At 34.8% G+C, this 24,357-nt stretch overlaps 1 long non-coding RNA gene across 1 annotated transcript in view; it reads right to left on the reverse strand.

The window, feature by feature from the left end:
• Nucleotides 1–231: 231 nt before the first annotated feature.
• The window catches only part of LOC119624790 (uncharacterized), a 119,030-nt gene continuing 94,904 nt past the window's right edge, over nt 232–24,357 (reverse strand). Inside the window, exons 2-4 of the long non-coding RNA XR_005240853.2 lie at nt 23,476–23,541; nt 20,074–20,162; nt 232–408 (exon numbers count right to left, since the gene is read on the reverse strand). This is a non-coding gene — a long non-coding RNA (uncharacterized lncRNA). The remainder of the gene's footprint in view (nt 409–20,073; nt 20,163–23,475; nt 23,542–24,357) is intronic.

Consider the following 24,357-nt stretch of genomic DNA (forward strand, 5'->3'; position numbering starts at 1 on the left):
ATTTACTAATACCTGAAATATAGGGAAAGGAAAAGCAAACTCCCCTTTGAAAATAGCCTTATTTAAATTGCAGCTCTTTGCTTGGACGTATGCTACAGATTACTTTAAATAATTATGTTGGTACAGGTCATTGCTTACAAGACTAGTAAAATTTTCTTACTGAAATGAGTAAAGTGAAGATCAAGAAAAACTACTTGTGCATAAAGGATGGAAGAAGGAGAACTGGCCCTTTGATTCCAGTCCCCATGCAATTTCTTGATAGAGTTGCGATGTAAGATCTGAAGTTTGGAATGGTTGAAAGAAAAAGAGTCTTAAAATGGAGAAGTAAACACTGGCAAGGTCATGCAGGATCTTTGATGTACACACATTTTGAAACACTGCATTCTTCACAATTCACAAAATGAATGCCTGGCATAACAAATAAATATGTTGGTAGGTAGATTAGAGGAAGTAGAAGCTAATTGATGGTTTTAGCAGTGGAGTAACATAATCATGTTTGCCAAGTAAAATGCTAACTTTGGAAAATGAACAAGACAAGACTATTCAATATTTAGTTTGAGAAGAGATTATTCTAATTTAAATCAGTCCTGATAAATGTCCAGTTAGAAATGTAGATAGGAATTTCACTGATGCAATTCATATCTATTTTTATGGTCTGTCTTTACATCAATTAGCAATTTTCAACAGCATTTTCCAGTTTTTATCTTTCTTCTCTAATTTACTAAAGCTCAGGTTCCTTCTGTGTCTGTGCTGCATTCACATGCTCTGAGTATGCAATATATCTCCCAAAACTCTACACTTCCTTAAAGGCCTCAACAGGCTACAAGCTTGCTTGGTTATCTTAGTCATGCAAATGAGTATTGAAGAGTTAGCTGTATCCAGAAATATTACAATATCGTACGACATCTAGAAGGCTTACGAAAGATTAATTGAGTATTTTAAATGGCACGTAGGGTATCATAAAACGACCTCAAGAAATAGATGATAATTGAAAATCGAAGGAGATACAATACATGGTCTAGGACCAAAGGCCTGGAAGGAGTGGACCCCATTGCCGCTTCAATTGGAGAACTTCGCGGATGATTTTTGCAGAACATCTTTCTTAAGTGTTTTTTTTAGGGGGTTCAGAAAAATTTTTTAAACAGTTATATTTAATAGAGATGGATATGTGTTCAGCTCTTCTGGAAATACATTACAATATAGAGAAAATCTGCTTCGAATGAAGTTTTCCAGTGAAATCTAAAATTGTAAAATAAATACAGTAATATTATTTTAGACTTTCAGTTTATTATGTGTAAATAATGTATCTCATAATTTAATATACTTGAATTCATTTTATGAGAAAATATATGAAAATAATGTTTTATTCCCTTGACATGTCTGAATGGGCTAAAAGAAAGCAAATGGTATCTTTAGTAAGATGGGTAATTGGATTTTCCTAAGCCTGAAAAGAGTACTAATTTAGTATTAACCATACAGCTCTCTCCCTTTGGCATCATTCTTTCTAGTCCTTCTTTCTTGCTTTAATAAACATGTTTTAAAAATTCTTCTATTTCAAAATGTCACTCCTATGTCAAGTACATTTAAGCAATACAAAAATAGTCAATATGAAAATGAAAATGACAGCAATACATCATAATCACTAGGATGTGTGGGCGACAAGCCACCCACGTGCCAAGGCAAGAGACCCAGGGCACAAGCTGTTCCAGTATAATAAAGAAAATTCATAGAATAAGAATAGTTATACTAGAAATAGAATATAGATATGATTATATATGAATATTATTTATCATTAGTTTGTAGCATTACTCTTTATTTCAATATTATAATAATCTCTGTTCTACAATTATAACCTAGGAAAAACCAAGCCATACAGAGATAGGAGCTGAAGGGACATGGTGAGAAGTGACCAGAAGGCAAGTGTGAGCCCTCTGTCACGCCCAGACAGGCCACTAGAGAGCTCCTTGTTCTAGCGGTGGCACCAGTGCCTGGGAAGGTACCCGTTACTTAGCAGACTGGGAAAGGGAGTCTCCCTTTCCCCCTGGGAGTTAGAGAAAACTGTGCTCCACTACCTTTTGTGGAAGGCCTGACATCAGTGAAGCCCACCCCCACCATCCAGAGGTCTAAATGGTCTCCCTGTGAGGCTGTGCTTTGGTGGTCACGCTCCTGGTCCACTTTCACGTTCCGCTCTGTACACCTGGCTCCGCCTTCTAGATAGCAGTGGCAGAATTAGTGAAAGTATTAAAGTCTTTGATCTTTCTGACAAGAGCATAGGAGAAATAATGACGTAAGCTGTCCTCTCTCTCTCCGCCTCGACTACCCAAAAGGGAAAGGCCCCCTGTCCGGTGGACACATGACTCACGTGACCTTATCAATCATTGGAGATGACTCACACTCATTACCCTGCCCCCTTTGCCTTGTATACAATAAATAGGAGCGCGATCAGGCATTCGGGGCCACTACCGATCTCCGCCTCTTGGTGGTAGTGGTCCCCCGGGTCCAGCTGTCTTTTCTTTGATCTCTTTGCCTTGTGTCTTTATTTCTATGATCTTTCATCTCTGTACGTGAAGAGAAAAAAACCCATGGAACCAGTAGGGCTGGACTCTACAAGGATGTGTGTAATTTAAAAAGGAGACAAGCTGTGGAGACAATGTGGAGTAATTGGAACCCTCTTGCGCTGATGGTAGGATTATAAAATGTTCCAGCCATTTGGGAAAAAGAATTTGCCAGTTATCAACATGTTAAACACAGAATCTCTTCCTAGGTGTATACTCAAGAGACAGAAAAGCATATATGCACCAAAAACAAACAAACAAACACACTTTTACATGGATGTTCATATATTATTCATAGCAGCCAAAAATAGAAGCCACCCAAATATCCATCAACTGATAAATGGATTCGCCAAATGTCATATATTCATAAATGAAATGTTATTCCAAAAGAAGAAGAATAGAGTATTAATACAAGATGCATCATGGATGAACCCTGAAAACATTATTCTAAATAAAATAAGCCAGTCATAAAAGATTGTATAATGTATGATTTGATTTATATAAAATCTCCAGAATAAGCAAATCTACATATGTATAGAGAAAGTAGATTAATCATTGACTGTGATGCCAGGCAATTGATTAGTCAATTGATTACTATAGGCAATGGTTGTCTATGACCATACAAGAAGTTGTATGTGGAGAGGAAAGGGCAATGATAAGGAGTTACTACTAATGAGTATGTAGTTTTTTGGTTTTTTTTTTGGAGTGTTGAAAATGTTCTAGAATTAGAATGTAGGGATAATATTACAACTCTAAATAGGCTTAAAAAGTTCCTAATGGGAAAATACAGTATTCATTCAAATATTTATAGCCACATACAAAATACATTACCTGGATTTACTTTTAAAAGTCTTCAATTAAAATGTATTTCCTTAATAATTTAGCATATTTCCTTCCTCTATTTTGTTTACCCTTTAAAAACTCTAAGTTTTTCTTTCTTAGATTGTTTTGGCTAAAGATTGTTTTATTATTTAATATTTCAGTTTTAGATTTCAAATTTTGTATCAGAATTTTTTTTTTCTCTTAAGTTTGTCTCTCATTATTTGTTTTTTGCTTCTTCTGATTCTTTTTCCACTGTTTCTTCTTTCTTGCTTTCCTGTCAGTTACTTAACTGGTTTTTTTGTGTTTCTCATTATATTTCTTTGTGTATTTTCTTTTTACTGGTTGCCCTGGGTATGATTTACATATATGATTAATTACAGTTTGATGGTTTTGACATTTTGCCACTTTCAATAAAGTGTCACTTCCATTTAAGTTCAATTACTGACCCCACTTTTAAGTATTATTGTGATGGGTATCATCTAGTGTTATAATCTAATTATTATTATCAAATACAATTTATAAAACTCCTGAGAAGAGGTTTACTACTTTAACGCAGACATATTTCTGCTCTGTTGCTCTTTTTTCTTCCAGACGTTTCAAAATTATTTCTGTTATTATTGCGTTTCTGTTCTGAAAACTTTCTTTTAGGTATATGCTAGTGACAAAGCAATCTAATTTTCCTTTGTCTGAGAATGTTTTTATTTACTTTTTATTTCTGAAAGACAGTTTTGATGGTTACAGAATTCACAGTTGAAAAGTTATTTTAACACTTGAAAAATGTTGTACTGCTTTCTTCTGGCCTCTACGGCTTCAGATGAAGAAACTACTCTTACTAGAATTGGTACTGTCTTACAGGTAACACATCATTTATCTCTCACAGAATTCAGATTTTTTCTTTCTTTTTTTTTGTCTCAAAAATTGTATTAAAAATACAATTAAACATCTCTTGGCATTATTTGGGGGTTAACTGTGTGGGCTACGTTCAGATTTTTAACTCTGTAGGTTTGTGTTTTTCATCAAATTAGAAAATGCTTAACCAGACCAAGCACAATGGCTCACGCCTGTAATCCCAGCATTTGGGAGGCTGAGGCAGGTGAATCCCTTGAGCTCAAGAGTTCAAGACCAGCCCGGCCAACATGGCAAAACCCCGTTTCTACAAAAAAAAAACAAATACAAAAACTTAGCTGGGAATGGTGACATGCACCTATAGGCCCAATTACTCGAGAGGCCAAGGCAGGAGAATAGCTTGAAACCCGGTGGCAAAGGTTGCAGTGAGCCGAGATCCCGCCACTGCACTCCAACCTGGGCAACAGAGTGAGACTCTGTCTAAAAAAATAAAAATAAAATAAAAAAAGAAAAGAAAATATTTAACCATTACAGTATTTCTCTCTTCTGAAAGTTAAATAATATAAATGTTGAATCTTGGTTGTTGTTTTTCACATGTTCCTGTCTGTTTTTTTTTTCTGTCTGTTTTTTGGTTGGTCAGAGGGATGGATGCTGTTGATCTGTCCTCAAGTTCCCTGATTCTATTCTCTGTCAACTCTACTCTCCTCTTGAGTTCATCTAGAAAATTGTTTCATCTGGTATTTACTTTTTAGTTTTATAATTTTTATTTAGCTATTTTTATAACTTCAAAATATTTACTCAAAATTTCTGAATTTCTGATTTTTTTGTTTCAAGAAAATCAATTACAAAAATCAATTGTTGAAGCATTTTTATAATAACTTCTTAAAAATCCTTGTCAGAAAATTTCAACAACTATTTAATTTCTGTGTTCACGTCAGTTAATTGTCCTAATTCAGTTGAGATTTTCTTGGTTCTTGGTATGATGAAGAATTTTCAAGTATATCCTGGGTACTTACCTATTATATTAGAAAGCGTTTGGCGCTATATAAATCTTTTATTATATCGTACAGGTATCCTATTTAGGTTAGCATGCATGTTTATCCTGCTTATTTGAACTGTTTTCAATGACAATTTAAGTTCCAAACATTTGCAGTGCTATTTTTGTCTGCTTGGTTTAAGTGGCTCTGACTGTGGCTCTCACTAGTCAGTCCCAATTGGTCCTATTTGTCCTGCCTTAGGGGTCAGAGTGGGTTATATCCCACAGGGTATCTCTCAGTGGGCAAAGGAATCTCAGAACTATAAGAATGAAGAGGCTTCCAAGGCTGAACATGTGCTAGCTGTATCTGCTGTGGCTATGTTGGACAGAGACTGCTTGCTGAGATGGGTACTTTTTGCGGCAGCCCCCCTCACCACTACTGCCTGGAGTCTATCGATTTCAAAATTTTATTTAATTGCCTAGTATTTCAGTTAATCATATAAAGTGACAATTTTCATGACATATTAATTAGCGATTATCTATAGGAACGTTTTATTTTGTCTAGATTTTTAATTGGGTCTTTAATTCAGAAGTTTCGACACTGCTACATAAGTTACTTTGCCTACAACTTAAAATATTTAACCTGCTTTCAAGAAAAATCTCTCTCAAATTTATTAAAATTCCTAGAGCTAATTAATGGTCTTTCAGTTATACAGCTATTAAAGATGAAGTTTTAATTTTTTTCTATGAATCTGACTTGTGATTGGGCACACTAATACCATAAGCTTCATGTGGAAAAACAAGGTGGACATGATAGCCTGCTAGGACCACATATTCATTTATATCCAAGTATTGCAGATAATGCAGTGAGGAGGGGAAGAGTCATTTTGTCTGGCTCAGGGAAACGTGGGCCTGAATATTGACTGTCCAGTCTTCTAATTATATAAACTTCATTAATTTATAGAATCTCTCTTGATATCCTTATCACTGAATAATGAATAATAGTATGTGCCTCTAGGTAGGCATAAGTTTTAAATAATTAAATGTAAAAGATTTTCATCAATTCTCACTTAGTACCATTAGAGAAAAAGTCTTAATTCTCTGTGACCTGTTTGTTCAGGTTGTCACTTTCCTAGTGGTCATAATTTGATGTGACTACATCACAGTTTGGAGGGGAGAAAGGAACTGAGAGGTTGCTATTTTTTGCCTCCTATGAATGCAAAGACATCAAGTTTCTAAGAATCTTCAACTATTTGTGACTAAAGAATTATAGGAAGGAAGTGACTAAAATTGTTTCTAGAAACAGCAGCTGAAAGAAATTTCTCTGAAAAGCCCATTGTGAGGGCATCAATTTCTGAGGGAACTAGCATTCTTAGAGAAGTAGTAATAGTATAATGGCAAAATGTGGAATAAAAGCAGTTATTGATTAGTCTCCTTGAATGTAAATGCTTATCCTAATAACTCACCTGATTACATTTTCTTCTTGTAAAATAAGATTTAGAACTTAAAAATCTTCCTCTGTCTAACATTTACTGCCTTATAGAAAATAAATATTTTTGAAGTATAAATTACTTATTCCAGCAAAGTCCTTCTTATCTTTCATTGAGTGGAGAGAAATTAAATTAAATTGTGATTTTAGGTTTTGTTTTTTTTTTGTTTCCTCATAGTTCCACATCCTTGTGATCGACGCCATGGGGTTTAGTCAAATCGTGTGCTCGTGTGCTAAGTCAGAACTCTGTATTATCCATTTTCCTCCACTCTTTTGGTGTTTAAGTTTTGTGTATAAGACCAAATATGTATAAATTTCTATTTCTAGTCATTTTTCTTCAGAGATTCTTCAGAGAAAAGTTAATTATTACAAGAAAAATTCACTCGACTATTCCAGAGATATACTTAAGAAATGCTACCTCCATATTCCTCTTCTGACTCTTAAATGAAATCTAATTGAGCAGATCATTGGTTAAATCACTAAATGAGCTAGAAAGACACATTTCCTTCTAAAATGCATCGTTCATCTCTGTGTTTATTCATCTATTCAGAAGAAACGTATGCAGTAGGTTGTCTAGGTAAGAGATGTTTCTGTGTGCAGGGAATCCACCAATGAGTAAAATAATCAAACAATTTATTTTTCTTCATAGTGTCTCCCTCTTAATGTAACAGACATTGAACAGTAAATACATATAAAAACAAATCATATTTTTATAAATTATGTTTCTATTATACAAGTATTAATAGCCACAAAAGTAACAGAAATGCTGAGAACTTGATAAGAATCAGTGAAAAGGTGACATCTGAACCAAGATTTATAAGAGGAGAGGTTCTAATATAAGTGGATATCTGGGAATAGAATATTCTAGGCAAAGGGAATAATAAATCAAATCCCCTAATGTGGGTATTATTTGTATTTGCTGGAAATTTTAACAGTTCCAAATAGTTGAAACATTGTGACCTAATTTGTGTATTAGTAAAGATGTCATAAGGTTAAAAAAATAAGATATATCATTCTTTGGCCTAAAATAAATCATTATTAGGAGTTTGGAATTTGTTTTTACTCTTAGTAACATGGAAGACAGTGTGGGCTTTTGAACAAAGAATAAAATGATATGACAAATTTACACATTATGATCTTATCTTTTTAGCTGTTGTTGAGAATAGACTGTAAGGAATAAGAAAAGACATAGGATAATCTGTTGGGAGATTATTGCAGTAATTCAAGAGCTAAATAATCACACCTGAGGGCTGAATATTAGCAATGCAGCAGGCAAGATAGCTCCAAATGTAGAGCTCTTGGTGTTTTCTGATCAGTCGTATTTTCTGATAAATATAAGGGAAATAGACGAGTCAATATGATACTAAGTACCTTGAGTTAAGTAACTGGAGGAATGGAATTACCCTTACAGAAATAGGGAAGGAAGATGGAACCAAAGATAAGGAACTGAGAAGTTTACCAAGATATGTGTAACTGTGCTCTTTTTTTTTAAGAAGCAAGCTGCACACACTTTTAGGGAGGAAAATAATATCGAAAAAATTATTCCTTATTACTATTTCAGAAATCCATTTTAATATTTGGCTATATGTTTCCATTGCGTGCTAGTCTGTTTTTGTATTGCTACAAAGAAATATCTGGGGCTGGGTAATTTCTAAGGAAAGGAGGTTTTGTTTTGACTCATGGCTCTGCAGGCTGTACAGGAAGCACGGTGGGGACATCTGCTTCTTGCGTGTACCTCAGGAAGCTTACAATCACGGTGAAGGAGCTGCCAGTGCATTATATGGCTAAAACAGGAGCAAGAGAGAGAAGGGGGCAGTCCCAGACTCTTTTAGACACCCAGATCTCATGTGAACTGACTGGACAAGAACTCACTTATCACCAAGAGGTTGGTGCTAAGCTGTTCATTAGGAATCTGCCCCATTATCCAATCATCTCCTACCAGGGCCCACTTCCGAGGTTAGGAATTACATCTCAACATGAGATTTGGAGCTGACAAACATTCAAACTATATTACATTATTTAGGAAAAAAACATGATTTAACTGAATGTCCAACAACTTCAAACTTGAGGAAAGTAACTCAATAGTTCAGATCACCTCCTTACTTTTCTAGATGGGTCATCTTGTAATTTCTAAATGAGAAATGGAAACAACCTCTCTCTCAAAGAGGTCCTGCATTTTTAAGACGAACAGTGTCAGCTAAAGAGAACATTCAGAAGATTATCATCTTCACACAGGTGACTGGAAATAACAAGAATAATCTCGAGAGATAATTATTTGGTATTACATTTGCTTGGATAGTATTTCTTAAATTTCACATTATATCTATAGAAAGTGGATGGCGAACTGTAACAAATTATAGAGAATGTGTGATTATCTATATGGAGCATGTCTATGTGGGACAAATAAATGTGATTAAATCAATTAATTTTCCTGATTGTATACTACTGTGATCAATGTAAAGTGTTAAGATAGCTATCAAAATAAAAGTTGTTTGAAATATCCAGATAAAGATTTTTCAAAATTATATTAAACACATTTGCTGCCATTAACACAATTTTATATGTTATTTTGCTTGAACTGGGTTTACACAATTGTTTTTATAAACTTTTTGTTAATAGTCTTGCAAACATTTTGAGAATTACCACTGAGAAAACATATTTTTTCATAATAGATGGTAACAGGTTTCAAGCCATTTTTACAGCCATTCTGTGTGTCACACAATTTACATTTAAAGAATCCCAAAATTTATTTTTTTCACTGCAATTGTGATACTGTTATTTTTTCTAATAATTCTAAGAGCTATCACATAAAATATTTGAAAATAATGGTGAAGCTCTAATTTGCAGAGTACATATGCATTGGATAGGGTATCCTGTTGCAGCTTGAATGACTCTAAAACTACAATAGTTCCAAATGGAATGAAATAGCCTATGTTATTGATGGCAGGGTTTCTAAACTGTTGCTTGTAGATTCACCTACCAGATGTCTAGCATAAGCTCCCTACTTTCAAATCCAACATCTTGGGCAGGGTACTGTTTCTTGGACACTTAGAATAAGAATGTCTCCAGCAGTGCAACAGATTCCTTGTCAGCTATCGGCAGGAACACACCCTCCTCCTGGTTGTTACAATAGATATTCAAGTACATTTTGCATTGAAAAACCAAGTAGTGAGCATCAGATGTTGCTCATCTTTCTTGCTCTCTAGCTGCCTATGGAGATAGCAAAATGTGCCCTTAAACTTTGCTGTTTGTAACTCACTGAGTAGCTGTAAAATGCTGCCTAAGGCTGAAGGTAAACTATCCAGGGGCAGCAGATTGTATTTAGATGCTCCTCACCCTCTCCATGTATCAATATCTAACACCAAACCTGTAAAAGATTTGTTGATCAACAACGTGGCATAACCCAGCAGGAGATTTGAGTTAGGGATCAGAGGCTTGTGAAGTTCTGAAATTATTTTCTGACTCTTATTCTCATTACATACACAATTTTATTGTAGTCCAAAACAAACACCCAAACAAAAAAGCAAATTCAGAGCATGCCACGTAAGGAAAACATTTTTCTTTCATCTGGTATAGCCTATAACGAACAGTGAATTACTGTGTGGGGGAAAAGCACATACACATTGCAGAAATTAAATAAATGCATACTACTATTTAAAAACTTAAAGACGTAATTCACAGAAAAAGTGGTTTTATAATCCATAGAAATAAGTAGTCTTCACATTTTTAATGATGTTATAGTATGTAAATTACATTTAAAGTGTGCATTTTGATAAAATTTGATGTATAGATACTCCTGTGATACCATTACCACCAATTAATCAAGATAGTTTAAAGGAGTATTGGCAAAGAAGTAGAGCAACTGGAACTCTTAGGCACTAAAGCTTGGAATTTAAAACAAACAATTACTTTCAAAAACAATATGGAAATTCTTGAAATATTAAACATACACAAAACCATATGACTCAGCCATTCTGCACTTAGATATTTACCTAAGATAAATGAAAGTCTATGTCATTAAAGAAAATTTGCGTATAATTTGTTCATAGTAACCCCCAAATTGAAATAAATTAAATGCCAATCAACAGGTAAATGAATAGATAATTAATGTTATATTCATAAAATGGCAAACCATTCTACAATAAAAAGGTGTAAACTCATGACACAAGTATCTATGTGGCTATATCACAAAATAAGTGAAGTAAAAACATTAAATAAAAGAGTCCATACTGCATTACTAAATTTCTGTAAAACTCTGGAAAATATAAATTAATCTGTAGTCATAGAAATCAGAACAGTAATTGTCTGGAATAGGAGGGCAAGGAATGGGGGAAAGAAATATAGAAGGGACACAACTTTGAGGTTTTTAAATGTTTATTAGCTTGATTGCAGTGATAGTTTTATGGATGCATGCATATGTCACAACTCAAGATGTATTCCTAAAATACTGTATGTGAATTTTTATATCAGTTGCTATAAGTTTTATAGTCATATTTTTCCTCCAAAACCCAGGCACTGAAACTTATGCCAATGTGATGGTACCAAGAGGTGGCACCTTTAGGAGGTGATTAGATCATGAGGATTCCTCCTCTTGTGAGCAGGATTAGGGCTTTCATAAAAGGAGCTTGACACAAGTATGCCAGCTTGCCTTCTGCCTGTTGCCATTTGAGGACACAGTGTTTTTATCCCCTGAGGAGAATTCGGAGTTCACGGTGCCATGTTGAGAGCAGAAATGGAATCCTCACCAGACGATTGAACCTGTCAGCACCTTGATCTTGGACTTCTCATCCTTGAGAATTGTGAGAAATCGTTTTCTGTTTTTTTATAAGTTACCCAGTCTGTGGTATTTTGTTAGAGTAGCACAAATGGACTTAGACAGAAATATACCTTAATGAAGGTATGAAAACATGGTCTGTAAGAAAAAAAAAAAAGAGACAGGACTTTTGGTAATGCCAAAGGAGATAAATAGCAATGTGATCAGTGTGCAAAAACAAATATAAAAACAAGTAAAAAGTAAAAGACATTGGAAAGTATCCAATATGTAACAAAAGTTGTAGAATAATTTAAGTATGAAAAATTCAACTGAATTTGATATTTATTGACAGATTTTGTTTATTCGTTTGAGAGCACAACTCAATTTCCAAAACCAAGATAAACCAGTGGCAGGAAAAGTCATAGCACTACTTGCTAAAGGCAATAAAATCAGAATTCAGGGCTTGGAAAGAGGCATGAAAGGGTCTGTGCAAGAACCACAGAAACTGTGAGGACCCAATCAGTGCCGTCTCCCCAAAATATGAGACTCAAAGCTAAATTATGAATGCAAAAAAGGAGATCTCTGTCTTAGTAGTTAAAAAAATAAAAAAGCAAGTAGATACCAAAAGAGATTTCACTCATGAAAGTGAGAGCTTCAGGATGCTTGTGTGTCAGTTTGTTGCTTCATTTAACTGACTACATTCTCAACCAGTCACAGCTCAGTTAGCAAAAATGGGATGCTGAGTAGCTTTGAAATGTCACGAGTACAGATTATAAGGGAATGAATGAAATACTCTGACAATAAAGGAACAACCTCAGAAGCATGGAAGCCAAAAGAAGGCTTACTCTCCATCTCTGCTTATATCTTTAGCTGAGCACCAATTATTTGAAGACCAAGGGAAACATATGAAGATCAAGCTAAAAAATTCCACTGTTCGAAGTCATCATACTAGAGTAGAGATAATCAGCTGCTACATACCACAGGGAGACACAGTTTCAGAGAGAAGCCATGCTAGTTATTAATCTACTAGAATTAAAAACAGAAAAATGTGACAGAATATAAAGTTGCTACAACGTATTGTGTAAAATACTCAGTTTTCAACTAAATATTGCTAAACACACAATGACACAGGAAGGTGAGATGCAAACTCAGAAGAATCAGTCAACAGAATTGACTCACAGTGGCTTAAATGTTGGATTAAGCAGATGATGAATTCAAATCAGCTAGCATAAATATTCTCAAGTATTAAAAGAAAATGCTTTCAATAATTGAGGGATAATATACTATTGATGAAGAAGGTCAACAGAAATTTAAAAAAGAAAATCCTAGAAATTAAAATTTATTAATTAAAAATAAAAATCAGATAAAAAGTTTCAGCATTACATTAGAATTATCAAAAAAAGAGTGAACTTGAATATATATAGAAATTTTAAAATCTGAAGAATTGAAAGAAAAAGAGTAATACTATGGAAAGTGAGTTGGTTAATGTTAATAATTCCTTCTCTTTTATTATCTGGAATGTTTTATGTAGAAATTTTAATTTCTTCTCTAAATATTTGTAACATTTTACCAGTGAAACCATTTGGGCATGATGATTTGAGGGTCTGCTTGTGGATATGCGTCTGTGTGCACATATGTTTATGTGAAGATGTTTTAATTAAATTTTTCAGTTTTCTTACTATTTACAAAGCTATTCCTTTTGTATATTTTCTTGAGTAACTTCGGTAGTTTGTGTCTTTCAAGGAATTCATTTATTTTACCTCAGTAAACTTATTGGCATGAAGTCATGTGTAATATTCCTTTATAATCCTCTTGATTTCTAGAGAATCTAGAGTGGTATTCTGTTTTTCATTCTTAATATTGATAATTTCTCTCTTTCTCTCTCTCTTTTTCTCTTTCTCTCTCTCTCTCTCTCTCTTTCTCTCTCTCTCTGTCTGTCTCTCCCATCCATCTCATTAGCATTGCTAAAGTTTTATCAATTTTATTTTTATGTTCAAAGTAGCAATATTTGGTTTAATTGATTTTTATTTCTTTTATGCTTTTAATTTCATTGATTTCTGTTATTTTTATTATTGTCTTCCTTTCTTGCTTTGGGTTTATTTTACTGTTTGTTTTCTGTATAAAAAATATTAAGATTTTGATTTGAGATTGTTCTTTTCCAAAATAAGCATTTAATTATATAAATATTTCTCTATATATGAATATATCTAATTTCATAAAGTTTGATTTTTTGTTTTCTGAGCCAAATAAACTGAGATATAATTAATATATACAATATTGCATGTTTTATGTATATATTTTGATGAATTTGGATATATGTATACACCATGATAACATTATTAAAGATATCAAAGTACTAAACACATATACCACCTCTAAAAATTTCCTTATCTGGGTATGCATGTGTTTTGTGGCATGAACCCTTAAAATAGACCTATCCCCTTAACATTTTAAAGTGCAAAATACTGTATTAAGTATAGATAGTATGCTGTACAGCAGATTTGTAGAACTTGTATTTCTCACATAATGATACTTTATACCCATTGAGTAAAATTTCCCATTTTCCTTGTCCTTGGCTCCTGGTCACCATCTTTCTATTCCCTGCTCTGTGAGTTTATTTTAGACATCTTATATAAACAGAATTATGTGGTCTTTGTTTTTATGTAACTGGTCTATTTCACGTAGCATAATGTCCTACCAGTTACATGAATTCATGTTGTAATGAAAGACAATATTTCTTTTTTTAAAAAAAAATTATTTATTTATTTATTTTTGAGACGAAGTCTTGCTCTGTCACCCAGGCTGTAGTGCAATGGCACGATCTTGTCTCATTAGGAGCTCGGCCTCCCGGGTTCACGCCATTCTCCTGCCTCAGCCTCCCGACTAGCTGGGACTACAATATTTCCTTTTTTAAAAAAAGGCTGAATAATATTCCATTGTATGTATATGCTATATTCATTATTATTATTATTATTAATTCAATACAAGGTCTTGCTGTGAGGTTGGAATAGAGTGAAACAATAGTAATTTGCTGCAGCCTCAACTTTCCAGGCTCAAGCAATTCTTCTGCCTCAGACTCCCAAGTAGCTGGGACTACAGGCACGCACCACCATACCCAGCTAATATATATTTTTTAATTTTTTGTAGAAATGGAGTCTCACTATGTTGCCCAGGCTGGTTTCAAACTCCTGGGCTCAAGTAATCATTCCACTTCGAACTCCCAAAGTGCTAGGATTACACGCATGAACCACCATTCCCGGCAGTATATACAATATTTTTTAAGCCATTCATCTGTTGGTAAACATTTGGATTGTTTTCATATCTTGACTACTGTGAATAATGCTGCAATTAACATGGAAGTGCAGGTATGTATTCAAAATCTTGATTTCAATTTTTTTGGAATGCATACCAGGAAGTAATATATGGTACACACACAAGGAGGTATTGTTACATATTATAAGATATATATAATATATAATATCTATAATATATATTAAACCTATATATAACATATATTTTATATATTACATATATACCTGGATATATATACACACATATATACACACACACACATATATACATATACATATATATGTGTGTGTGTGTGTATAGAGAGAGAGTGAGAGACAGAGATAACAATTGTTGATGAGGATGTAAGGAAATTGGAATCACTATACATTGTTGATGAAGATAAAGTATGGTGCAGCCACTATGGAAAATGTTATGAACTGTACCCAAAACACTAAAAACAGAATGACATATGATCTATCTGTGCATTTTTAAATTATTAAACAATTGAAGATTTTTATTTAAGTTAAATCGAATATTTTAATACATAGCACATTTTAGAGGAACATAGTGTAACATTCTGAGATAAATAAAATATTTTATACTTTGATTAGGATGACATTGTCAAAGATTATTCAACTCTGTACATTAGATATGTGCATTTTACTGTATGGAAGTGTTACATGGACTAGAAAAATGTTAATATATGGAATTGGTAGAAAAAATTCCAAGAAAGGAAGGAGGCTTAAAGATTAAGAGAACAGAGAGAATGAGAAAAACAATATAAATAAACTAGATAAATGACTGAGGAACAAAGTCCAGAAAGAGGAGGTGGAACTGTTATTCAAAGTATAGGTAAATGACTTCCATCATGTAAAACTGAAGGACATCTGCTTAAAATTGGAATCAATATTCTCAACGAAGCAGAAAGTAGGTTTTAGAAATGTAACGAAGGTAGTTAGCTAGACAGAAGTTAATGAAAGAGACAGCTAACTGTGTTTGATGGGCTGTATTAATGGCTGGAAAAAACTTGAACTGAAGTAGCTTTGTCATGATAACATTTTGTTTCCTCAAAGAGAATGAAAATTATATTAATAATAATCACTTATAAACTGCCTTGTGTGCGCCATACACTGTTCAAAGCTCATTACATGGATAAACAAATTGAATTCGCACAGAATGTGTAATGTGGATAGTATTAGACTAATTCTGTATGTGGCAAAACTAAATTGTGGTGTAAAAAGACAAAGTAACTTGCCTAGTATCGTTGTTAGTAAGTGCCAAGGTCAGGATTTGAATCGAGGCATTTTGACTTCAGAGTTTCCATATAACTAGGAATTATATTGCTACTCTTTGGATGAAATAATAATGATAATAATATTTTTAATGTTGTTGATTAAACTAGAAAGAAGCCATACATTTAAAGATATAAGTTTTGAAATTCAGATGACTGCTAACAATATGCTGATAATTTTGTTGTTTGTTTGACTTCATACCTAAGACTATTTTCTGGTAACCCACAAAGTTTATCTGTTGAATAATGGCTGAAAAGATATTGAGATTTATTTAGAAATATATATCTTAAGAATATGGTCTAGAAATGCTAAAATTGTATTCTTCTCCAGATACAGTGTGACAATGTGTATTAAAAATAATAAAACTTGGCCGGGCGCGGTGGCTTACGCCTGTAATTCCAGCACTTTGGGAGACTGAGGCGGGCGGATCATGAGGTCAGGAGATTGAGACTATCCTGGCTAACACAGTGAAACCCCGTCTCTACTAAAAATACAAAACATTAGCCAGGTGTGGTGGCCGGTGCCTGTAGTCCCAGCTACTCGGGAGGCTGAGGCAGGAGAATGGCGTAAACCCGGGAGGCGGAGCTTGCAGTGGGCCAAGATTGCGCCACTGCACTCCAGCCTGGGTGACAGAGTGAGACTCCGTCTCAAAAGTAATAATAATAACAATTATGTCAATAATTTTGGAAAATTGGTTTTCATAGAGTAAGTTATTAGAGAGACAGCTAAAATGCAAAAATATATGCCTTTTAGGAATTATATTTTATCAAGCTAATTCTACATTTTGGAAAAGCAATGAATGAGTTTTCTTTGATATTAATATTCATATTTCTAAATATCTAAAATAAAAACATATTGGTTGTTTTTTGTATATTTTATATCTATTTCCTACATTTATTTAGTAGCTTCCTTTGTATTTTATACCACCAAAATAACATCCCTAGAGACATGTATTTGTCAAGCCCTGCAGGACCTATTGAACAAATCTACCTTATAATAGATTGCTTCCCACAGAGCCTGAACTTGAGGAAACAAAAAGTAATAAAAGCGTATTTTAAAGTTGTCCCAAAAGTGAACATCTAAGTAAGAAAAGCTCATCTCTACCCATCCAGGCAAATTTGTCACAAAATATAAAGTACTTTAATAAATGGCATGATAAATTGCTAAAGTAACAACAACTTGCTATTTTATTTAAAGAACAGTAAGAGACCACCACATCAGCTTTCTTTGCTCAACATAAGGGGAATGCAAGGATGTATTGTTTAAAACTATTTTTACTCTCTGGACTCCTTCTCTATGTCTAAATGTGTCACGTAATATACTGATCAACATAAGCAAGTGAGCTTACCACTTCTTCTCTTTAGGCTTCTGTTTTACATCTGAACTTCTTATGTATACCATTTTTCATTGTGATGTTCAACTTTTATCCCCTGCACTCCAAATGCAGGGAAATGAGTTAATTATAAGTTACAGAAGCTCAGAACTACTTTTTTCCTCTGTATGACTGCAGTCTAAAAATTCCAGATTATCCAAGAGAAACAAGAGGCTACGGTTTCAGTATTTGTCCTCTTCAAAACTCATGCTGGAATTTGATTTTCAATGTGGCAGTATGGAAGGGTTAGAGTCTCTAAGAGGTGATCACGTCACAAGCATTCTGTCTGCATAGATGGATTAATCCATTCATGGATTTGTTGGTTAATGGGTTAATGGATTAATAAGCTGACATGAGAGTGGGATATGACTTTCTTTATAAGAAGAGGTATAGATGCCTGAACTAGCACACTCATCCTCCTCACCATGTGATGTTCTGCACTGCTTTGGGAGTCTGCAGAGTCCTACTAGAAAAAAGTCCCTCAGCAGGTGTGGCCCTTTGACCTTGGACTTCTCAGCCTCCATGACTATAAGAAATACATTCATTAAAAAAAATTACTCAGTTTCAGATATATTCTATAAGCAGCAGAAAACAAACAAAGATACACTTTCTTAGCTGGTTCTTTTTGGTACCTGCACCATGAATATATGAAAGTCTCAGGAGCTCCACATTCTTCTACATATTTATGCTTCTATTTCTTTTAATTTCGGCCATTATAGTCTTTTAAGTATGATCTTTTAAATTTCAGCCCTTTTCCCTAAAACTGATATAGCTGAACACTTTTTCAAGGCCTTATTGAACAATCATATTTATTTTTTGGTGAACTCTGGGTCCTATATCATTCCTCATTGTTACTATTTATGTTAATTTCTTTTTGTTATTGAATTCATGGAAATAAAATATACTCTAGTTTTCAATATTTTATTAGGTATACGCATTGAATATATTTTCTCTGTGTCTGTGAATTATCCATTTTCTTAATAGTGTCTTTTAATGACAAATATTATTGATTTTAATAATGCCTAATTTTCTGATATTTTAAAGTGTTATTTTCACTGTTTTCTCTGCTGTTTACAATATTATTCTACCTAATGGTTATAAATATTTTATCTTTATTAAAAGAAAATATATAAATATAGATACATGTCACTGTAATATTCGTCCATAATGTGAAGTAGTGATTAGTATTCTTTTCTTTTAGTGTGTCTACAGTCTTTGCAGCCCTAATTTTTTTTAAAAAAGCACATATTAATCATTACTTCACTCAACTTAAGCAAAGTCAATTAACTGAATTATATGTAGGTATATTTCTTGGTTATCTATTATGATTATATTTTTGTATATCCACATGCCAATATTTTACTACATTATTTTGATTATTGTAGTTTATACTAAGTCTTGTAACCAGGAACTTTGAGATATTCAATTGTATTTTTCTTTTTCTATTTGTTTTGACTATTCCAAGTCCCTTTCAATTAAAGGTAAATTATATAATCTATGTTAGTGCCTTTATAACAGCTGGCATAGAAAGTCTAGTTGATATCTTGTTGAATCTATAGGTCAATTTATAAAGAATTGATAACAGTATTGCATTTTAGCAACAGTGCGTGTGGTCTATCTTTCCACTTGTTTACATCTTCCTCAGTCCACTAAGCAATGTTTACAATTTCTCAGTCCCATAGAATTCCCATCTGCGTTTCTCCGCTACTCACTACCAAGGTATCCACTTTCCTGACTTCTAACACTGTAGCCTGTTTCTGAAATTTATAAAAGTGGAGTCATACAACAGGTACTCTCTTGTACCTGGAATCTTTACTTTAACACTATGATTACAAGAATTATCCATTCTTAGTGTTGTACTATGCTTCGTGGTATAAATATACCATGATTTATGTATTTATTCTAGTGTTTTTGTACATTTGTACAAAATTTATTGATAGCACAGTAGAGACACATTTAAAAATTTAAAAAGTAGCATGTTAAAGAGCGCCCTGAAATTATGACACCTGACATATGGCGTTTTGTTGGAGATTTATGGTGTTTAATTTGGAGATAATTAGCTGAACTGTGTAATAATTAGGTAAGTGCAGGGTGATAATCAAGGTGGAGAAAGAGGGTAGCTTAAACAAAAGCGCTATATTAAAATGACACTAAAGTATAAAAAATCTTTATACCTTAAGGTATAGCAGAGGTCAGGGAAGTAGTCAGAAAGCCATGATGTAGCAGATTGCTTGATGTCTTTAAATTTCATGTTACAAGGTATGGATTTTTTTCTTATAAACAATGGAAGCATATTAAATAATCATTGAAATAAATGTGTGGATGCAATCCATGAATTAGAAGGTTGTTCAGTGAGAAAATATCTGTATTTCTCTTTTCTCCTATTTTACGAACTCCTGTGAATGCTTTGGATAGATACCAGTTTAAAGACATACAGGGAAACACACACACACACACACACACACTCCTGTGTGATTCTGTCCACAGAACTAGGATCCTGGGCTACGAGGCAGGTCAGAGATGGTGCTGAGAGGAAAGAGGTTGGGAGACAATTGAAAAATAGCCTATATGATCGTCAGTTCAAGCCCACTCCCTATGAGGAGCTGGGAAACCTAAGGAAGCTTTGTTCATCAAATGTTTATCTGTCTGATGCATCATTAATAAACTATATACTTACAGTTTACCATAAGAAACCAAAACTTCTATAGGACTTTGCCAAGTCTCAATGTAGTCCTCTCTGTAGCCCTCAAAATGGGGTTTAGGCAACTTGCTTAAGTGGAGGAAAGATAAAAATGAACATAATATTTCCTATGATTTAGTGCAGTAGATCATTAATATAAGACATAATGTTGCTCAGAGACTGAGGACCTAATTGAGACTCTTCTAGTAGTGAGACCAGGAATGTTCGTTGGATGACCCAGAGAAGCTACTTTTTTGATCAACAGAATTATCTTGCATTGGAGACACTAGGGAAAGGACTAAGAAGAATAAGAAATAGATCAAAAAGCTATGCCAGGAAACCCACACATGTTCTGGGACAAACACAGTCAATTTGTAATACACAGGTAAACATTAAAGAAATTCATTATTCAGCTTTCAGGGAAACAGCAAGTGCCATTCATGAAGTAAATCCTCACACTTCCCAGAAAGAAGTCTTGGTGGATAAATGGAAATTAAAATCTGGTTGTGAAAGGAATTTAAGGGTTACAAAAATCCTGTTTGTGTCTTCCCATCTGGAATGGAAGCTGCTGCTTCTTTTTGTCTTCTGATGTGGGGGTTCAATGGCCTCTGCCACGCTACCTTTCCTCTTTTCCTCTACAAGCAAAATTCCTTCACTACTGTAGCCTATGATGTTGCCATTACTATCACTACCACCACGGGTGATTAGTCCTTAACTGTCAATGCCAAGTACGCCTGGACTGCTGTACTACGCAGGCCCAGTATCGCTCCAACTGTGAAAGAACAATGAGTTAGCAGTCAACCCGCTTGGCAGCAGCTATCAGAGATCCCACGCTCTCATATCAGCCTACCAGCACCAGAGAACTTGAAAAATCAGTTCCACTCAACACTCTAGCCCCAGCTCAGCCTGTCCTGCCTACTGCTGTCCTGACATATTTGCTGTTTGACTCAAAAGGATTAACCTTCCTGTGGTGGCTGTGTGTGCCTAGTGACTCATTACTAAAGGGTCCTGATAGAAATAGCAGGGAGAAGAAAAGTCAAAAGAGAGTAATGGTATTCTGCGGGAAGACAGCAAGTATAACAACAATAACAACAAAAAACTCCTTTCTGTTTACAATGCCTTCAGTCATAATCAGTCAGAATTCTAGCGAGCAGCTGGAGCAAGCCTTGTTAGGTTGGTTTGGGGAGAATTGAGGGAAACTACTTTGCAGGAAAATGATATCATAAGTCCTCACTTTTTCCCTTCGAGTCATATATAGAAAACAATACTTTTTTGTATAGCAAACTTACGTAATTATAGGAATATTATAGTTATCCAAAAATAACTCGTCCAGAGAGACTCTGGCCAACCCAGACCCTAGCTGTAACTCCCGGAGGACCAAAGACTCAATAATAACATCAGGCTGCGAGCTAAAGATAATGTACTACAGGTTCTGAAGATACATCATCGTCAAAATATCAACCTGAAGAAATCTAGAATTCAGCCAAGAAATGTAGTCCCTAGGTATATCATTTGTTAGAACTGTTAAAATAAAATGCCACGGACAAGATGGCTTTACCAACAGAAATTTATTTTCTCATGGAGGCTAGGAGTGCAAGATCTAAGTGTAGGCAGGGCTGTCTCTACGGAAACTTCTCTCCTGGGCTTGTAATAATTGTTTTCCTCCAGCATCTTCTCATGGTCATTATTGTTTGTGAGTCTTTATCCTAACCCCCTGTCCTTATAAGGACAACAGTCGCATTGCATTAGGGCCTACTGTATGACCTCATTTCACCTCAATTACTTTCCCAAAGCCCTATAACAAAGTTCAGTCACATTCTGAGATACTTGGGGTTAAGAATTCAACATATAGGCCGGGCACGGTGGCTCAAGCCTGTAATCCCAGCACTTTGGGAGGCCGAGACGGGCGGATCACGAGGTCAGGAGATGGAGACCATCCTGGCTAACACGGTGAAACCCCGTCTCTATTGAAAATACAAAAAATTAGCCGGGCATGGTGGCGGGCGCCTGTAGTCTCAGCTACTCTGAGGCTGAGGCAGGAGAATGGCCTGAACCCGGGAGGCGGAGCTTGCAGTGAGCCGAGATCCGGCCACTGTACTCCAGCCTGGGCGACAGAGCAAGACTCCATCTCAAAAAAAAAAAAAAAGATTTCAACATATACATTTTATGAGGACACAGGTTCATAACACTAGGTCTAATAAGATACATAATTGAATTAATGATGTGATTTCACAAGCAATAAGACACTTACAAATGACCACATCTATCTAAGGTCACAGTACCTTTGGTTTCCTGTTTATAAGTTGAGTCACTAGATATATCATCAAGACTCTGCTTTCCTGAAAAATAAAATACCTAGAAAAATATCCACTGATGTGAAGGTCAAAATATCTCCCCATGATTTATTTCCAGATTCCTTTTATGGGATCAAAAGCTATGTAGACAAATAGAAAAAAAATCTTTTCAGCAGGTTGAAATTAAAGTGAATGACTTGAGTATTTTACAGAACAGTTATTCATTCCTTTTGTGACATTGCAGCTGTATTTTTCTCACACAGCCAGGCAATAAGCCAATTAAATATAACCAATTGATTGTCTTAAGTAAAGTACTATGTTTCTGCGGGTGAAATCTTCCACTAACTTAGGAAGAAACCACTTTTGTAGTGGTAACTGCAACGTATACTGATGAGGTTAGCCTCCACCGTATCCCTAATCAGGTTCATTTCTCTTGGGCACCTGAATGACATAATATTGTCGGCTACTCCATATTTGATCTTTGCTATGTTTTGTTATTGTTGTTGTGGGGTGTGGGTGTGTGTATTTGTCATATTCAGTATTGTAAATGGAGAACGAGTATCCAATACAGTACCCTAATCAATCACACTGTTCTCATAAGTAAACATTTCAGGAATGTTGCCAGTAGCCAAGAGAGTAATTTTATAGTCAAATATTCCTAGAATTGTGATTTTAAAAAGAGAAGAGGAAAAAATCACCTTAAATTGACATCTCCCTTACCATTCTCATCTCAGGATGCTGGTGTAAGCAAGAAGTAAAGAATATATACTTTTTTAAAATTAGAAATTTAAAAACAAAGAGACTAATAAAATTTCCAGAGCACTAGATACTGATAAACTACTTTTGATATAAATGGAAGGGCCACAGCAGTAATTCAGCCACAATATAGATATGTTCAATTGATCTCAACCTTACATTGAATTACAAATTAGCCATAAATTATTTTTCTTCCTGGATAATTTGGATAGCGCATTTGTTTCTGGATTGACAGGGCAAGAGATTATAACCATATAGGGTATTAGCACCCCAACTATACAGAAAATATTAACTTATTATTAAATGACTCGGGGAATAACATGTTTGGAAGTAAAATCTCCTACATTACCTTATTTGGGTTATGGACAATACACTGCTGCAGCCCAGAGCTTGGTAGCAGTGATAGCCATGGATCCTGGAGATGTGGAAGGATCAGCAAAGTTCAGTAACTATATGTACTTTGAGTATTGCAGCAGGCATGTACTACAAAGGTCCTCAATAATATCCCCTGCCTCTTATTCACACCCTTGTATAATAGTGTCTCCCCTTGAGTATAAGTTAGCCTAGTGTGTCATTTCTAACCAATAGAATAAAGCAAAGTGGATGGATGGATGGATGGAAAGGCTATTCTCATGATTAGGCTGCATAAGCGTGTAACTTCTGTTCTGACTGTTCCCTTTGCTGGGTTCAGTAAAGCAAACTGTATGTTAGAGAGGCCCAAATGGCAAGAAACTATAGGTAATCACAATCAAAGCAAGAAAAAGAGGTCCTCAGTCAAACCTCCTGTGAATACTTTTCCATGGAAGTCAATCCCTCCTTAGTTGAGCCTTCAGATGAAACACAGGCGTGGCTGACACATTGATCACAATCTTGTGAAGGAACCTGAAACAGAAGATCCATCCATGACATATCCTGATGTATGACCCTCAAAAACTATGTGATGATAAACACGGGTTCCTTTGCCACCCAGTTTGTGGTAATTTGTTATGCAGTGACAAATAATTAATGCAGGGACCAAACACAGACTGATGGGGTTTGGAGACAGAAGGGAGGGAGGGACTTGTGATTTCAGTAGAGGATATAGAGAGCTAGAAAGGACATCACACCCACTCTTACAACGAAAAGTTCAAGGTAGGCTTCAAGTTTATGACTTATTTTGAATGCATCAGAGAGCTCTATTTAAGGAGGGGTGAATGCCTGTAAGGAGGCATGAACGTGGGACAGCTTTAGC

This window comes from Chlorocebus sabaeus, chromosome 8 (genome assembly GCF_047675955.1).
Source record: "Chlorocebus sabaeus isolate Y175 chromosome 8, mChlSab1.0.hap1, whole genome shotgun sequence".
Taxonomy (NCBI): domain Eukaryota; kingdom Metazoa; phylum Chordata; class Mammalia; order Primates; family Cercopithecidae; genus Chlorocebus; species Chlorocebus sabaeus.